This window comes from Arachis hypogaea, chromosome 15, assembly GCF_003086295.3.
Source record: "Arachis hypogaea cultivar Tifrunner chromosome 15, arahy.Tifrunner.gnm2.J5K5, whole genome shotgun sequence".
NCBI classification, from domain to species: domain Eukaryota; kingdom Viridiplantae; phylum Streptophyta; class Magnoliopsida; order Fabales; family Fabaceae; genus Arachis; species Arachis hypogaea.
The window spans coordinates 56,855,781-56,871,229 of record NC_092050.1 but is presented as its reverse complement, the minus strand read 5'-3'; the positions used below and the strand labels follow the sequence as shown (position 1 = coordinate 56,871,229).

Below are 15,449 nucleotides of genomic sequence, written 5' to 3'. Positions count from 1 at the left end.
ATACCTTGCACTTTAAGTTTCAGTTATTTAACTTTCTTGCAATTTAAGTTTCAGCTCTTTTACTTTCTTGCACTTTAAGTTTCTGCAATTTACTTCTTCTGCACTTTAAAATTTTGTCAATTTACCTTCTCCCTTTAAGTTCTTGCCATTTTACTACTGTTAATCAAGTTATACTCAAATCATCAAATATTCGCTTAACTAAATTCATCACCTAACTAAAATTGCTCAATCCATCAATCCCTGTGGGATCGACCTCACTCTTGTGAGTTGTTACTACTTGATGCGACCCAATACACTTGCCGGTGAGTTTGTGTGGAATCGTTTTTCCCTCATCAGGGTTCGATTGAGGTTGGGAGGGTAAACTACTTGAGGTTGAAGCTTGTTAGGTGTTTTGTGCAGGTTGAAGAGGGAGAGTTAAATGGAAAAGGGCATCGGCTATCGTAGCCATATATGCTTCTTGTTTCTTATGAAACTCCCGTTGTTCTTGCATGAAGGTGTGAATTGTGTCATTCATGTGAGGTTGATTGGAGGGAAGGGCTTGGTTGACTTGAGGAGGGCTGGGCCTACTATGAGGGGTGTTAGTATTTCACTTGAGGTTGGGATTGTGGGGATTGTTGGTATGGTTGTTGGTATTGTGGTTGACCTTGGGGATGTTGATAGTAGTAGACTTGGGCCTTTTGGTTAGGATGAGATTGAGGAGCTTGGTTCCATCTTTGGTTTGAGTTATCCCTCCACCCTTGGTTGGATCCTTGGTTGTAATTTGGTCTTTGTGGGTAAGAGTTAGCTACTGCCAATGTAGTGTCCTCTTGGAGCTGAGGACACTCATCGGTGTAATGAGTGTTACACGCACAAACACCACATACCCTTGGTGGTCCTTCGATCCTTGGAGGTTGAGGTGGAGCACTTATCAAAGCATGAGGAATTTGTTGCCCTTGGCTGAGTTGTCGCAACAAGATTGTCATTTCTCCGAGAGTCGTGGTCAAAATAGCATCTCCAGAGGCAGAAACTTCATTCAAAGCTTTCAGTTGTGGACTTCTTGCCCTTGAGTGCTGAGTGGAGTCCGCCAAGTCTGAAATAACTTCCCATGCTTCTGCAGCGGTCTTGTTTTTGGTCAATGATCCTCTACTCGCGGCATCTAAGAGAAGCTTGTCTTGGTGGTGCATTCCTTGATAGAAATAACTAATAAGAACCAACTCATCAATCCTATGGTGAGGACAAGTCTCCAGCAACTTCTTAAATCTCTCCCAATACTCATACAAAGTCTCCCCGTCCCGTTGCACAATGCAAGAGATCTCTCTTCGCAGCTTGTTTGTTTTCTGGGGAGGGTAGAACTTTTCCAAAAATTCTTTACGCAACAAGTCCCAGTTGGATCTAACTTCACCCATTTGAGTATAAAAACACTCTTTCGCTTTTCCCTCCAAAGAAAAAGGGAAAGCGAAGACCAACACTGCAGCTTCATCAGCCCCATATCTCCTCGCAGTTGCACATGCAACTTGGAAATCTTTTAGATGCTTCAGGGGATCCTCTCCAGTTAGTCCATTGTACTTTGGGAGCAAGTTTATCATGCTGGACTTGAGCTCAAAATTAGGATCCAAAGCCAGATACAAAATTTGAAGCGGTTGCAAGTCAAGATCTGGAGCTCCGGCTTCCTTTAAGGTGATTTCTCGAGGTGGGTCCACCATGATGGTGTCACCTGAGTCACTCAAAGAGAGTTCAGTACTCCCCACAGATGAATATAGAGTCTCCTCGTTGATTGGAGAATGATAGTCATGGATGGGTGGTGATAGTGAACGGGAGGTTTCCCCAAGGGGTCCCGATTCACTATCCATAAAAGCTAGCCGGCGCCGGGCTTGCCTTATATGAGATAAAGTTCTTTTGATTTCTGGATCAAAAGTGGCCAAGCTTGGGTCTGGAAGCGACCGTGTCATTCAACTGAGGAGGCAATGAAAACCATGCAATTATGAAAAGCAAACGAAAGTAAGCAAGTAAACAAAAACCACTTAATAATCAACAATTACTAAAACTAACTAGAAAGAAAAGTAGTATCTACAATTAGTGCCATGTAACAAACCAAAAATTCAAATATTTACACTATTAACATATTTACAACAACCAAAATAGTAGCACTCATTGCACTTAAAGTGAACTCCCCGGCAACGGCGCCAAAATTTTGATGCGGAACCAAATTACATATAGGTTAGGAACTTGATTATCCAAGAGTGGAATTAGCGTTATGAGTATAGTCCTAACCCGACAAGTTGGCCGTCAATCAAAGTTGGAAATTCACAAGATGTGTCACAAGTAAAAACCGAGAGTATTGGACACCCGAGTCGTCTCCCTAGGAGCACTTTAGAACAATGAGTGTGCAATTCCGGTTGTAGTGATCAAGGGGTTGTGAATGAAGAAATGAACATATAAAGCAATAATAGAACATGCAAAATTGTAATGATTGAACTAATTAAGAAATTAAAGAATCGACTATGTAATATAAACAAGTAATTTAATAAAGAGTTCAACATATAAAGGTATGAAAGATTGAAAGCATCAAAAAGAGTCTTGGCTTGGAGTGAGCTAAGGGTCCTTTCCTTGTTGGAACCATAACTATGACAATTATGATGGATTAATCTCACATGATCAACTCTCACATCGGAAAGTAAGTTAAATGCACATAAGTGTCCTTAACCCCCAAATCCTAAGTTGCTTACTAATTGCTTTAGCAACAACTTAGCGTTAGTGGGAACAAGAACAATTAACAATCCAAGAATTGAAACTAAATGTTGGACATTCCAACTCTAGAAATCCAATTGCTCACTTTACCCAAGCCAAGAACCAAAAATTTAGCCTAAAACCATGTTTGACATTTTGTCAAACACTTGGTGGGCAAAAACCTTAAACATGGAGAAAATGAGTAAAGACTTGAAACTAAAAGCAACAATTGATCTCAATCAACAAGAATAAGACAAGAAAGCATGAAACAAACATCAAACATCAAATTCATCAACAAGAAATTAAAATTGCAAGAGGGAAGCAAAATTGATCTATAACTTGAATTAGAAGAAAGAGTAATGACAATGTAACTATAAAGAGTAATAACAAGAGAGTACTTACAATGAAAGCTTAGCAAAATCCAAGAACAAAAATGGAAATGGCACTTGAATGTAAAACCCTAATATAAACTCTAATAGAGAAGATGAAAAACATAGAGAAAACTAAACTAAAACCTCCTACTCCTACTCCTAAAACTATACTAATGATATATTATCTTATGTCTTCATTTTCCCCTCCAATATGAGCTAGAGAACTTCAGAAATGGGCCTCCAATGCCCCCAAATCGCGAGGCACGTGCTCTTTTAGTGAAGTGAAGTGCAGACACCTATGTGGACGCACAGATGCGTGCATCCGCACAAATGCGTGCGTCCGCACACCTCGCGAGAAATCCTGTTCTATGCGTACGCACAAGCAGCTGTGTGCACGCACACTAAGCGATGCTGGAACGGACACGCGACGCACTTGAAACAATCCACACGCTCTGATTGGGCAGCTGTGAGTACGCACAGGTAGCTGTGTGCACTGTGCACAAGCACACGTCTCTGAGCTCATCTCCTTTGTTTCTTCTTGTCTCCTCTACTTTGCATGCTCTTCTTCCATTTTCTCAAACCCAATCCTACCTTATACACCTGGAATCACTCACAAACAACATCAAGGCATCGAATGGAAGGTAAACAGAATAAAATAGATTTAATTAGGCACAAAAGAGCATATTTCTATAACCAAGCACAATTTGGGAGGAAAGTTCAAAAGCATGCTATTCAAGGGAATAAGTGCAAGTTTATATGATGAAAATCCATTCAATTCTAACAAAAAATCATCATCAAATATGGATTCATCAAAGAATTAAGAGAAAATAGAGACATGTAATTAAGAAAGAAAGGCATCAAGTAAAAACAAAGAGAATGGAAAAGAACATGACCTCGAGATGAGTAGAGAAGATGATGTGCAAGTAAGAGAAAGGGAAAGAGAGAAACGGAGAGAGAAAATGGAACCGCCGGAGGTGGTGGTCGCCGGTGGGTGAAGTCGCCAGTGGTGGTGGACGAGAGAGGTGGTGAAGAGGGGAAGGGGAAGAAGAAAGGAGGAGAAAGTGGAAAAAAAGAAGAAGTGAGAAGAGTAAATTTGAAACAGGCGCGTGCTGGTGTATTACATGTGTCCAAGGATCGACGCGCACGCGCACGCCACACATACGCTTGGAGTTGCAAAAAGAAGAGGGGCGCGTGAGTGCCACCCACGCGTACGCGTGGACGGGGAAACAGGTGAGGGACGCGAACGTGTCACAGCGCGTGCACACGTGGGGCAACTGCACGTTTCACACAGTGCTTGCGCATTGCTCGTGCAAGTCTCAGGTGACATGTACTGGGGGAATGCTTGTAAGGCGACCCACGCGTACGATGTGTGCACACGCATGGGTGAGTAAGTAGCAAAGCGTGGGCGTCCCATACGCACACGCGTGACTAGGAATTACGCGTTTTGCGCAGTGCTAGCGCAACGCTCGCGCAACTCTCGGGAAAAATGTACCAAGAGGGGCACGCAGAGCGACCGACGCATATGCGTCATGTGCACGCACGCGTGGAATAGTTGTGGGCAGGCAATGCGTAGGCGTGCCTCACGCATACGCGTGGGTAGGTGCCTGCGCGTTTCGCACTCTGCTTGCACAATGCTCGCGCAATTCTCGGGAAAATGTACTCAGAGTTGCGAAAATGCAAGTGACGCATAGGCGTCCTGAACGCTTATGCCTGCACCGCCCCCCCTTTTTTTTGTCATAGACATAAAAAAATGCATTTCTATCACTAATGTGGTGGTTTTAAAGCTAAAAGGGTCCAAAAACACCCAAAAATTCCATACAACATATAAAATGGGGTGTTTGCTTTTGTGCACTAATAATCCAACCTACTTATAATCCATGCAAATCTTCATGAATAGCACAACTAGCACAATAAAATCTATCTAAACAAACTTAAAAGCTACACAATCACCAAATCAAGCAAGAGTTCAAGAGTATATACAAAAGGGTCAAAAGGGTAGATCTCACCATGGTGGGGTGTCTCCCACTTTGCACTTTTGTTTAACATCCTTAAGTTGGACAGTCATTAGCTTAATTCTTGTTGCCATTAGGTGCATCTTCCAAAAGGAACACCTCTATCTCCTTGTTGCTTTTTAGCTTTTCACCATGATACAACTTTAGCCGATGCCCATTAACCTTGAAAATATCGGAGATTGAAGGATGGCACAAATGATAGACACCGTATGGCTCCGCCTTTTCTACTCGATAAAGTCCTTCCCATCTAGATCTTAGCTTTCCGGGCATCAACCTCAATCTGGAATTATAGAGGAGGACTAGGTCGCCGGCTCTAAATTCTTTTCCTCTTATGGTCTTATCATGCACGGCTTTCATCCTTTCCTTTTAAAGTCTAGAGTTCTCATAAGCTTCTAACTGCAAACACTCTAATTCCACTAATTGTAGCTTTCTCTCTATTCTGGCTCCCCCCAAACATGAATTGCACTCTTTGACGGCCCAATATGCTTTGTGCTCTATTTCCACCGGTAAGTGGCAAGCTTTGCCATAGACCAACCGAAAGGGGCTCATGCCAATTGGCGTTTTGTACGCCGTTTGGTAGGCCCATAATACATCGGTGAGCTTAGCACTCTAATCCTTTGGATGAGGCTTCACAATCTTTTCCAATATGCATTTAATCTCCCGATTGGAGACCTTGGCTTGGCCGTTTATCTGTGGGTGGTAGGCCGTAGCTACTTTATGCATGATGCCATATTTCTTCATTAGCCCGTCCATTCTTTTGTTGCAAAAATGTGAGCCTTGGTCACTCACGATTGCTCGTGGCGACCCAAATCTAAAAATTATGTTATTTCTCACAAAGGAAAAGACCACATTATCATCGTCCGTCCGAGTGGGTATCGCTTCCATCCATTTGGACACATAATCAATGGCTAGTAGAATATAGAGAAAACCATTAGAATTTGGGAATGGCTCCATGAAGTCCATACCCCATACATAAAAAATCTCACAAAAGAAGTCCATACCAAATCTAAGATATTGAGAACAAGATTTACAAAAAATAGAAGAGTCTTTGAAAAGAGTTGGCCACCAAAATCCAGATTCTATGATTTTCCTTGCCGTCTTTTGAGGTCCATAATGGCCTCCTCCTTCAGAGGAGTGACAAGTGTCCAAGATTGATTAGAATTCGATTTGTGGAATGCACCTCTGAATTACTTGGTCCGCTCCACATCTCCAAAGGTATAGGTCATCCCATACATAGTATTTGGATTCGTGATAGTGAAAATCTATCGTGGATCTATAATTTCTCAAAATAGAATTCCCTCATTGAAAGTATAGTCTAGACCAACAATTGATTCCCAAATCAAATATTTAAATTCAAATCAAAGTAACCAAGATGAAGAGTACTTCAACCTCGGGTCGTTCTTCCTAGGATGCAATTGAAAGTGTTTCTCTTTCGGTTGTGAGGAAAAAGGGGTTTTCAAGTAAGAAATGAAAGATTAAAAGAACTTAAGCAATAAAAGAACTAAGGAATGCTCAAAATTGTAATTAATGCAAGTAAAGAGAAGGTAAGATCAAAAGTGGAAATGCTATAAATGCAATAAAGGAACCTTGACTTGGGAATGAGGATCCAAGGAATCTTATCATCGCCATAACCACAACTATGGTAATTATGATGAGTCAATCTTGCCTAGTCAACCCCAACTATCAAGGAGTAAGTCAAGCAAGCATAATTGACCTTAATCCATAAGTCCTAGCTAACTTACCAAACTAGTTGATAAAAAGCTAGCTTCAATGGAAACTAGACCCAACTAACTACCAAAGAATTACCACTAAATGTCGAACATTATGACTCTAGTATCCTAAGAACTCAAACCACACGCCAAGGTGGAAAAATCTACTCAAATTCTAAAGTTGGCATTTTCACAAACACCTTGTGTGCATGAAAGTAAAGCATGGGAAATTGCAAGGAAAATTAGATGACTATAACCTACTATTCACAAAACCAACAATAAACAAGCAATCAAACATAAAAAAAGCATGAAACACTAAATTCATCAATCAAAACTTCAAGAAAACTTAAAATTGCAATTATAAACAAAGTCACTTAAACCAAGGAAATGAAAGTGCTTTAATTAAAAGGAAATTCAGAGTACTTACAATTAAAGAAGCAAAATCCAAAATCAAAACTTGCTATAAAATGCTACATGAAAACTACATAAACCCGAGGAGAGCTCTCTACTCTACACTACTCCTACTCCTAATATTATAAAATTAAACTATCTAAGTGAGCTAAAGCCTTCAAATGTGTTGATATCTGATGACTTGCATCATCTACCCTTTTTCTTGCATAAAAAGGATCATAAAAGAGCATAATCTCATTTGATCATTGCAATTTATGAATTATTTGATGAACATTATAGTACATTGCTTTGGAATGAGTTTGTGCTGAATTTCAGGTGAAAAAGACATTAAAAAGGGGGAGAAAACAACAAAACGAGCTGGGCGTGTGAAACTGGCGTGCCACTTGGAGCAAACGCCACAAAAATACATTGGCGTGGCATGCCAGAAGCTGGGCGTGGCACGCCAGTACTAAAGTACAGAGAGGATCCTCCAAGCATTTACATGGGCATGGAACGCCAGAAGCTGGGCATGGCACGCCAATACAATTTTCTAGAGAGCAACAATGAAGGCCACTAAAGGGGCGTGGCACACCAGGCTAGGCGTGGCATGCCTAACCCACCACTTGAGCCATGGGCGTGCCACTTGGTATCGAAGGCGTGGCACGCCAGCTTTAAAAATCACTTGGGCATCCCACTTGATAAGCCAGGCGTGGCACGCCAAACTCAGAAGGCCACAAATGAATGGGCGTGCTGTAAGGACCCAATTTTCAATATGTCTAGATCATACCAGAAACTGAGCGCTACCAATTTGTCTTCCTAATTACTAATTCGTTGTTAAAAACGTAGTTAATTTGCGAGGTGTATTTTTTTTTTGAAAACATTTGGATTAATAGGCGGAATCACTCATAATCAATTCACAAGTAATAACAGATAAAACAGTTATAAACAACCACACATAAATATATCACAAGTAGTTGACAACATTCAGTGATTCAGCCTTTATTAGACTATAGACTGTTAGTTAGAACACCCCTAGATATAGCTAAATAATATCTATATACATGTATATACATACAACATCCCAGGTCTTGACCTATTCAAGAGGTCCCTAAGATGGCACCTAGGCTAGCCTAGACTCTATACTCACCTAGTCCCTCTAAACTACTAAAGCGAGGGAAAGTACGTTCTAGGTCTTCAAAACTCAAGTCAGGTGGAACGTCATCAAAAGATAGAACATCATCTGCTACTCCTCTGCACGATCAGACTTTTCCACAGGACGTCTCTCTGGTACCTCATGAAGTAGCCACACAATAGGAATCTCGTACACAGGATTTAGGTTAAAGTGCACATACGAACGGGGTGCAGACGTTGGCTAGTCTCACAGTATATACATATAATCAGAGAACGATATTCACCCTAGACTCAGAAGACTATCTAGAGCAGAATCATCTTCTTGCGAACGGTCATCAGCGAACTATGGTAAGGTACTATTACTTCCATCTGAAGGGGGAAGGGAGAGAGAAGGGGTAAGAACTGGGGAGTTCTTAGTAGGGTCGGGGTTATTAGTTACGTTCATTAATTCTATGTTGTTTAGAAGACTATTAGTAGAATACAAAGAAGCAGTAATTAGAAAACACAGATAAGTAGAGAAGATAGAGAAAATAGATGGCAGAATACAAACAGAAGAATACAAGAAAATAACACAAGCGTAGAGAATGGAATACAAACAAGGAAAGCATACATTCATACCACAATCATAACAAAGGAAATGCGCAACCAAGTATGATGCATGTCTAGCCCTAGCGCAGGTAATGAGCTCATCTGTCGGTTTCTACCTGCTCCCGACGTAACCCGAAGCAGCTGAAACGGGTATGGTTTTCCAGTCAGCATAGGTACAGTTCTCACTAACCGACGTATGCGTCATATCCTCTGTAAGCAAACTCTGCCTTACAGGTGGCGGCATTCCAACCGTGTATGAAATCATATTCTCTGTAAGCAATCCTTGCCTTACAGGTGCGGCATTCTAGCCGTGTATGAATTAATATCCTCTGCAAGTGATCCCAGGTTATCAGTTGCAGGTACAGCTCTCAATAGCTGTGTAACACTGGAAAACGTTCTGTGGTCGTACCACTATCTATCTGACTGCCTTCACATAGCAGATCATTACATAATCATTCTCATTATCATCATTCATCATCATTCTCATTATTCATCATCATTTTCACATTCTTATGCAGTACCTCTTTCTTTCTCTGTTCAATCATACTGTAAAAACTTTACATCTTTCACTTTTACAATATCCTGGCTCAAACCATTTCTCTTAATCATATTATTCTTTTCTCTTTTTATCTCTTTACTTTACTCTGGTTACTCTGTGCTCTGTGTTACTTTATTCTGCTCTGATTTCTCTGTTTAATATGTGTATTTAAAGTTTATGTAAATTTCGGTATGAATAGTTAGCCTGTCCCAGGTATAGGTTCATTAAGTCTATACTGAAACAGTTTAACTTTTCATATTATACCTAACCCTATTCGCAACTCAAGTACTAACTAAGTTGCCCTAGTTCGTTCACTAGTCTCTGTCTGTTTTTCTGTCATTAAAATTTTACAAACTTTTTCTTTGGTTTTTATCTTATCTTTAAATTTTTATCTTTTCTTTATCTTTACCTCACTAATATGTTCATACCACTCCCTAAGTGTTTTATGAAGGTAATTATGAGATTCTGCACTTAAAGTTGTCTTTCTAAAGCTTTTACAGAAAACTGCCTTTTTCGCATTATTTTTTATTTTTATTAAAATATTATTTTTAATTAAATATTATTATTTAATATTTTATTATTATTTATTATTTTATCATTAATTTTCGAAAATTAACTTACCTTTTACTTTTAACCTTTAAAATTCACTTTTTACCACCCGTAACTTTTAATATTTCTACTTTTACCACCCTAACTTCCAGAAATTACCATATAACCCCTTAAACACCAAAAATTTTACTTCCTTACCCTTTCTAAGATCTAAAAGGTGTTCTTCAATGTTCTTCACCACACTCAAAGTATTCTTCATGTTCTTCGTATATTCTTCAAATTCTTTCTCTATTTTTACCCGTTTTTCAGTCTTTTCAGCAACCGATTTTTACCAAAATTCAAAATAAATTTTCAGCCACTAAAACCCCATCTTTTCTACATGATTTTAACACAAATTGAACCTCAATTTAAGCTCTAGGGTTTCGTTTTCCAGCAGCCACAAGAACACACATTTATAGCTTGAATTTCATCAAATTTCATCAAATTTTCACCAAAATTTGAACAAGAATTACTCATACAAACAATCAATTTCAAGGACAGCCAAACCATATCATAATCACACAACTCAAACACAATCAATCAAGATGAAATTCGTCAATCCCTACCTGGTTTTGCTGCTCCTAATTCGGTTAAACTTTCAGGTGGTCCTTAAGCACTTTTTCCTCCTAAATCACATCAAGAACAACTTTAAATCCAAAAACTCTCAACTGACCAAATCTCACTCAGTATGTTAGAAAGAGATATCTCACCTTATATTTTATGGAAATTCACGTTTCTTGGCCCTCAAGTCAAGTTAAGCATGATTCCTAAGGAAGAACATCAAGAAAACACATGTTTTGCCTGGTTTTCCTTGAAAACTGAATTGAAATGGGAGGGAGAAAGCCATCTCACCTTATGTCCATCCTTGATAAGTTACATGGTTATGTAGAGGAATAAGAGAGGATCATTTTGGTGAAATCGGAGTTTTGATTTGAGTTTTAGTTCAGAAGAAATCAAGCTTTGAAGATTAAGTGTTCATGAAAGTTTCTCTCTTTTTTCTCTTGTTATTTTCGGCCAAAATGATGAAATGAGACAGCCTTGGAGGTCTTGGGGGTATAAGGTGAGTTGTGATTGGTTGGCTTGGAGGTGGATTAAAATAATATTAAAATATCTCTGGTGTACAACTACTAAAACTAGGTGTATCGGAACACTCGTAAAAACATCTCTAAAAATTATTTTCTGAGCTACTAGCATAAATGACACTAGTAACATATTTATTATGAGAATAGAACATGTATAATGAGGCCTTAGCATTGCTAAATTCATCAGAGAGTGCTGGTGCTAAGCTACACCAGTAAACCGTAAACCTGGTTAAACCGATTTTCTGTTTTTAACAAAAATAGACCAGGTAACCTTATAATGTCATTCAAGCATTTTTTAATACTAATATAATGATAATATTATACTATTATCTCTCTCCTCTCATGAATCGAGTCTGGTTCGTCAAACAGAGACTATTTACGAAAATCAGAATCAAAACTACCAACCGATACGGTTCAAAAACAAGGTTCTTCGCGACTGCATTATCGAGCTTGCCTCAGAAGAGGTTCTAAATTAAGGATGACATAATGATAATGAGGATTGAAATGCTTGATAATATAAAAGATCTCATGTACTCGAAAATCAGGGTTGTTACACGTGCCACTTGAGCAGTATGGCGTGGCACGCTAGTACACCATTCCAGAGAAGAGGTTGAAGGCTAAAAAGGCTGGGCGTGCCACTTGAGCATCTAGGCGTGGCACGCCAAGGTACAAAGAAGGCCAAAGCAAAGGCTGGGCGTGCCACTTGGTGTCGAAGGCGTGGCACGCCTGCTCAAGATTCTCACCTGGGTGTGCCACTTGAATGCTGGGCGTGGCACGCCAGCTACTGGAACCAAGGCAAATGATGGGCGTGACACGCCAACCCCTGAGCGTGGCACGCTGGTTATATTTTTCAGAGAGAGAGATAGAAGTCCAACCATATGGGCGTGCCACTTGGTATCGAAGGCGTGGCATGCCAGCTTTAAAAATCACTTGGGTGTGCCACTTAAGTCCCAGGAGTGGCACGCCATCATCACCAATCACCCAAGAGAAGACCTGGGCATGCCACTTGAGTTCTAGGCGTGGCACGCCAAGCAAAGGAGCCAAGCACATGATGGGCGTGGAACGCCAGACCCTGGGGATGCCACATTAGTTAAACTTTCCAGAGACGAAGTCCAAGCACACATAATGGGCGTGCCACGCCAGTTCAACTTTCGAGAAGCTAAGAAGAGGAGGAAGAAGGCCTGGGCGTGCCACTTGGGCTCGAAGGCGTAGCACGCCAGGCCACACAAGTGTTTAAAGAACCCTGGGTGTGCCACTTGGGCTCGAAGGCATGGCACGCCAGGGTGGTCAATGAAGGAAGGCGTGCCACTTGAGAGCTGGGTGTTGCACGCCAAGTCAGATTCAGAGTGAGGCGTGGAACGCCACTGAAGTGCCAACCACACGCCAGCTGTGAGATCACGTTTATTGAGTTTCTTTTCCCTCCAAATTGTATTTTTCTTTTCACTTTTGTAATTCCTTTATTTGCTAGTGCTAGGAGTAGTATAAATACCCCCTGAAAGTACTGAAAAAGGGGTTAAGCAGTTGAGCTATTAGTTGAAGCATAGTTAGATTCACTTTTCCATCTCTTACTTTTTTGTTGAGCTATGAGTAGCTAAATTCCCTCTCATTGAGAGAGGGAGCTCTGTTGTACTTGATGGATTAATGATAGTGAATTTCTTCTTCTCTTCATATTCTCTTTGATTTGCTATAAGGAATTTCGTTCTTCATGCTTAGTGTTCAATGAATTCCCCTATTCTTATCTTCCACTTTCTTTATATCTTTCTTTTATATTCTGCAAATCCCCATTCCCATTTACTTTGAGTAATTTACGTTCATGCACTTTATTTTTATGCCATTTACTGCTTTCATTTACTTTTGAGTCATTTAGATTTCTGTACATTTACAATTCTGAAATCACAATCTATTCTACTTAGCTTGACTAATTCATCAATTGATTAAAAATGTTCAAATCTACCAATCTCTGTGGATACGATCCCACTCCACTGTGGGTTATTACTTGACGATACTTTTGGTGCGCTTGCCAAAAGAACGGATTCACCATTTTTATATGGGGAGTGAATTCGGCTCATCAATTTTTATGGCGCCGTTGCCGGGGATTGGTTTGAATTTGACAATGATTAAATTGATTAGAGAGCTAGATTGAGCATTTTTTATTACCTTGTTATTTTCCCTATAGTTCTTTAAATTTTCTGTTCACTCTGTTTTTTTTTACTTTGATTCTCTTAGTTATCCATTGTCCATATTTCCATTCTTCTAACTGTTTGATTAATTGCATCAACTAAGCTAACCACTAATCTTAACTAGAGTGATCTTTTCACTTGTTCTCTACTTGCTGTTTGTTGAATGTATGACAGGTAGAAGGGGAGAAACTTCATCCTATTTTGATAGTGAACCTGAGAAGACCTTCCTTAGATTAAGGAGGGAAGCAAGAGGCAAAGCATAGTTGGAGAGGAACTAGTGGAGGAAGATATGAGAACCACCATGGATGACGAAGTGCAAGACAATATTGGAGGAGCTGCTGGAAATCATGTTGGGCAAGAGAGGAGAGTCTTAGGCTCCTACATCAACCCAAATCCAGGAAACTGTGGCAGTAGCATCCTCAAACCAACAATCCATGCTAACAACTTTGAGTTGAAACCTCAAATCATCACACTTGTCCAGAATAATTGTTCATATGGAGGAGGAACCCAAGAGGACCCAAACCAACATCTCACTACATTCTTGAGGATCTGTGATACCGTAAAGTCCAATGGTATACACCCTGACACCTACAAGCTACTTTTGTTCCCTTCTCACTCAGAGACAAGGCAGCAAAGTGGTTGGAAGCATCTCCCAAGCAGAGCTTAACCACATGGGATGATGTTGTAAAAAAATTCCTAGCAAGATTCTACCCTCCACAGAGAGTCAATAGGCTAAGAGCTGAGGTGCAAACATTTAGACAGCAAGATGGTGAAACACTCTATGAGGCCTGGGAGAGGTTTAAAGATTTGACATGAAAATGCCCACTGGATATATTCAATGAGTGGGTGCAACTACACATCTTCTATGAAGGGCTGTCATATGAGTCAAAGCAAGCAGTAGATCATTCTTCTAGAGGTTCACTCAACAAGAAGAAAACCATTGAAGAAGCCATAGATGTCATTGAGACAGTGGCTGAGAATGAGTATTTCTATGCTTCAAATAGAACTCAAAAGAGAGGAGTAATGGAGCTCAATTCAATGGATGCCCTGCTAGCCCAAAATAAACTTATCACTGCACAACTAGCAGACTTGAACAAGAAGATGGAGAGTAACCAAGTCTTAGCCATTCAAGCCCAAGCCCTTCAACAAGAAGGAGATGCACCAGAAGTCGAAGGTGAATAGGAGCAAGCTAACTATGTGAACAATTCTAAACCACCATATGATCCAAACTCCAAGACATACAACCCAGGTTGGAAGAATCACCCAAATTTTGGGTGGGAGAACTAACAAAGTCACAACCAGGACCATAACAAGCCATACCAAGCCAATCAATACTACAATCACAACCCTAACCATCAATCAAACAACAAGAGACCCTATCACAACTCACAAAACACATCATAGCATTCCACTCAACAAACCAACAACAACCCCCATCAAGAAGCATCAACCTCAACCATGCAACCATGTGAAATCAAGAGCAACTTTGAGAGAGTAGAGGCTGCAACAGCACAACTATCATTGCAGCTGACAGGAGCTATTTCCACTCTTTTGGAGAGACAAACATAAGCTGACAGGACGATAAATGCCACTCAAGAAGAGTACAGATCAAATATGAAGAATCATGGCGCATCTATTTCAAAATTGGAAGCACAAGTGGGGATTCTATCCAAGGAAATTCCTATGTCTACACATACATTTCCCAGTCATACCATGGCCAACCCAAGAGGGGAATGCAAAGCCATCACATTAAGAAGTGGGAAAGATGTAGAAGAAGCAACCGCAAGCCAAGGCGACCATGAAAACGAAGCTTCAGAAAAGCATGAGAACAAGAATGAAGAAGCAACCCCTGCCCCTTCCTCACCAAAGCTAGTCTTGAAGCCTTATGTGCCAAAGGTGCCATATCCGCAAAGGCTAAGGAAAGATGGGAAGGATGGCCAATTCTCTAGATTCTTAGAGATCTTCAAGAAGCTCAAAATCAACATACCATTTGCTGAGGCACTAGAGTAAATGCCACTTTATGCCAAATTTTTGAAGAAGCTTATGACAAGAAAGAAAAACTGGGGTAAGAAAGAAACTGTAATACTCACTGAAGAATGTAGTGCTATAATACAAAGGAAGCTCCCCCAGAAATTGAAAGACCCTGGGAGTTTC

The 15,449-nt window shown here is 40.3% G+C and overlaps 2 non-coding genes across 2 annotated transcripts; one reads left to right on the top strand and one right to left on the bottom strand.

Annotated features, from left to right (window-relative positions):
• Window positions 1–1,200: 1,200 nt before the first annotated feature.
• Window positions 1,201–1,307, top strand: LOC112752262 (small nucleolar RNA R71). The gene has a single exon (XR_003176708.1). It is a non-coding gene; the product is annotated as a small nucleolar RNA R71 (small nucleolar RNA).
• A 12,717-nt stretch (window positions 1,308–14,024) lies between these two features.
• On the bottom strand, window positions 14,025–14,131 carry LOC112752919 (small nucleolar RNA R71). Its single transcript, XR_003177328.1, has one exon. It is a non-coding gene; the product is annotated as a small nucleolar RNA R71 (small nucleolar RNA).
• Window positions 14,132–15,449: the final 1,318 nt, after the last annotated feature.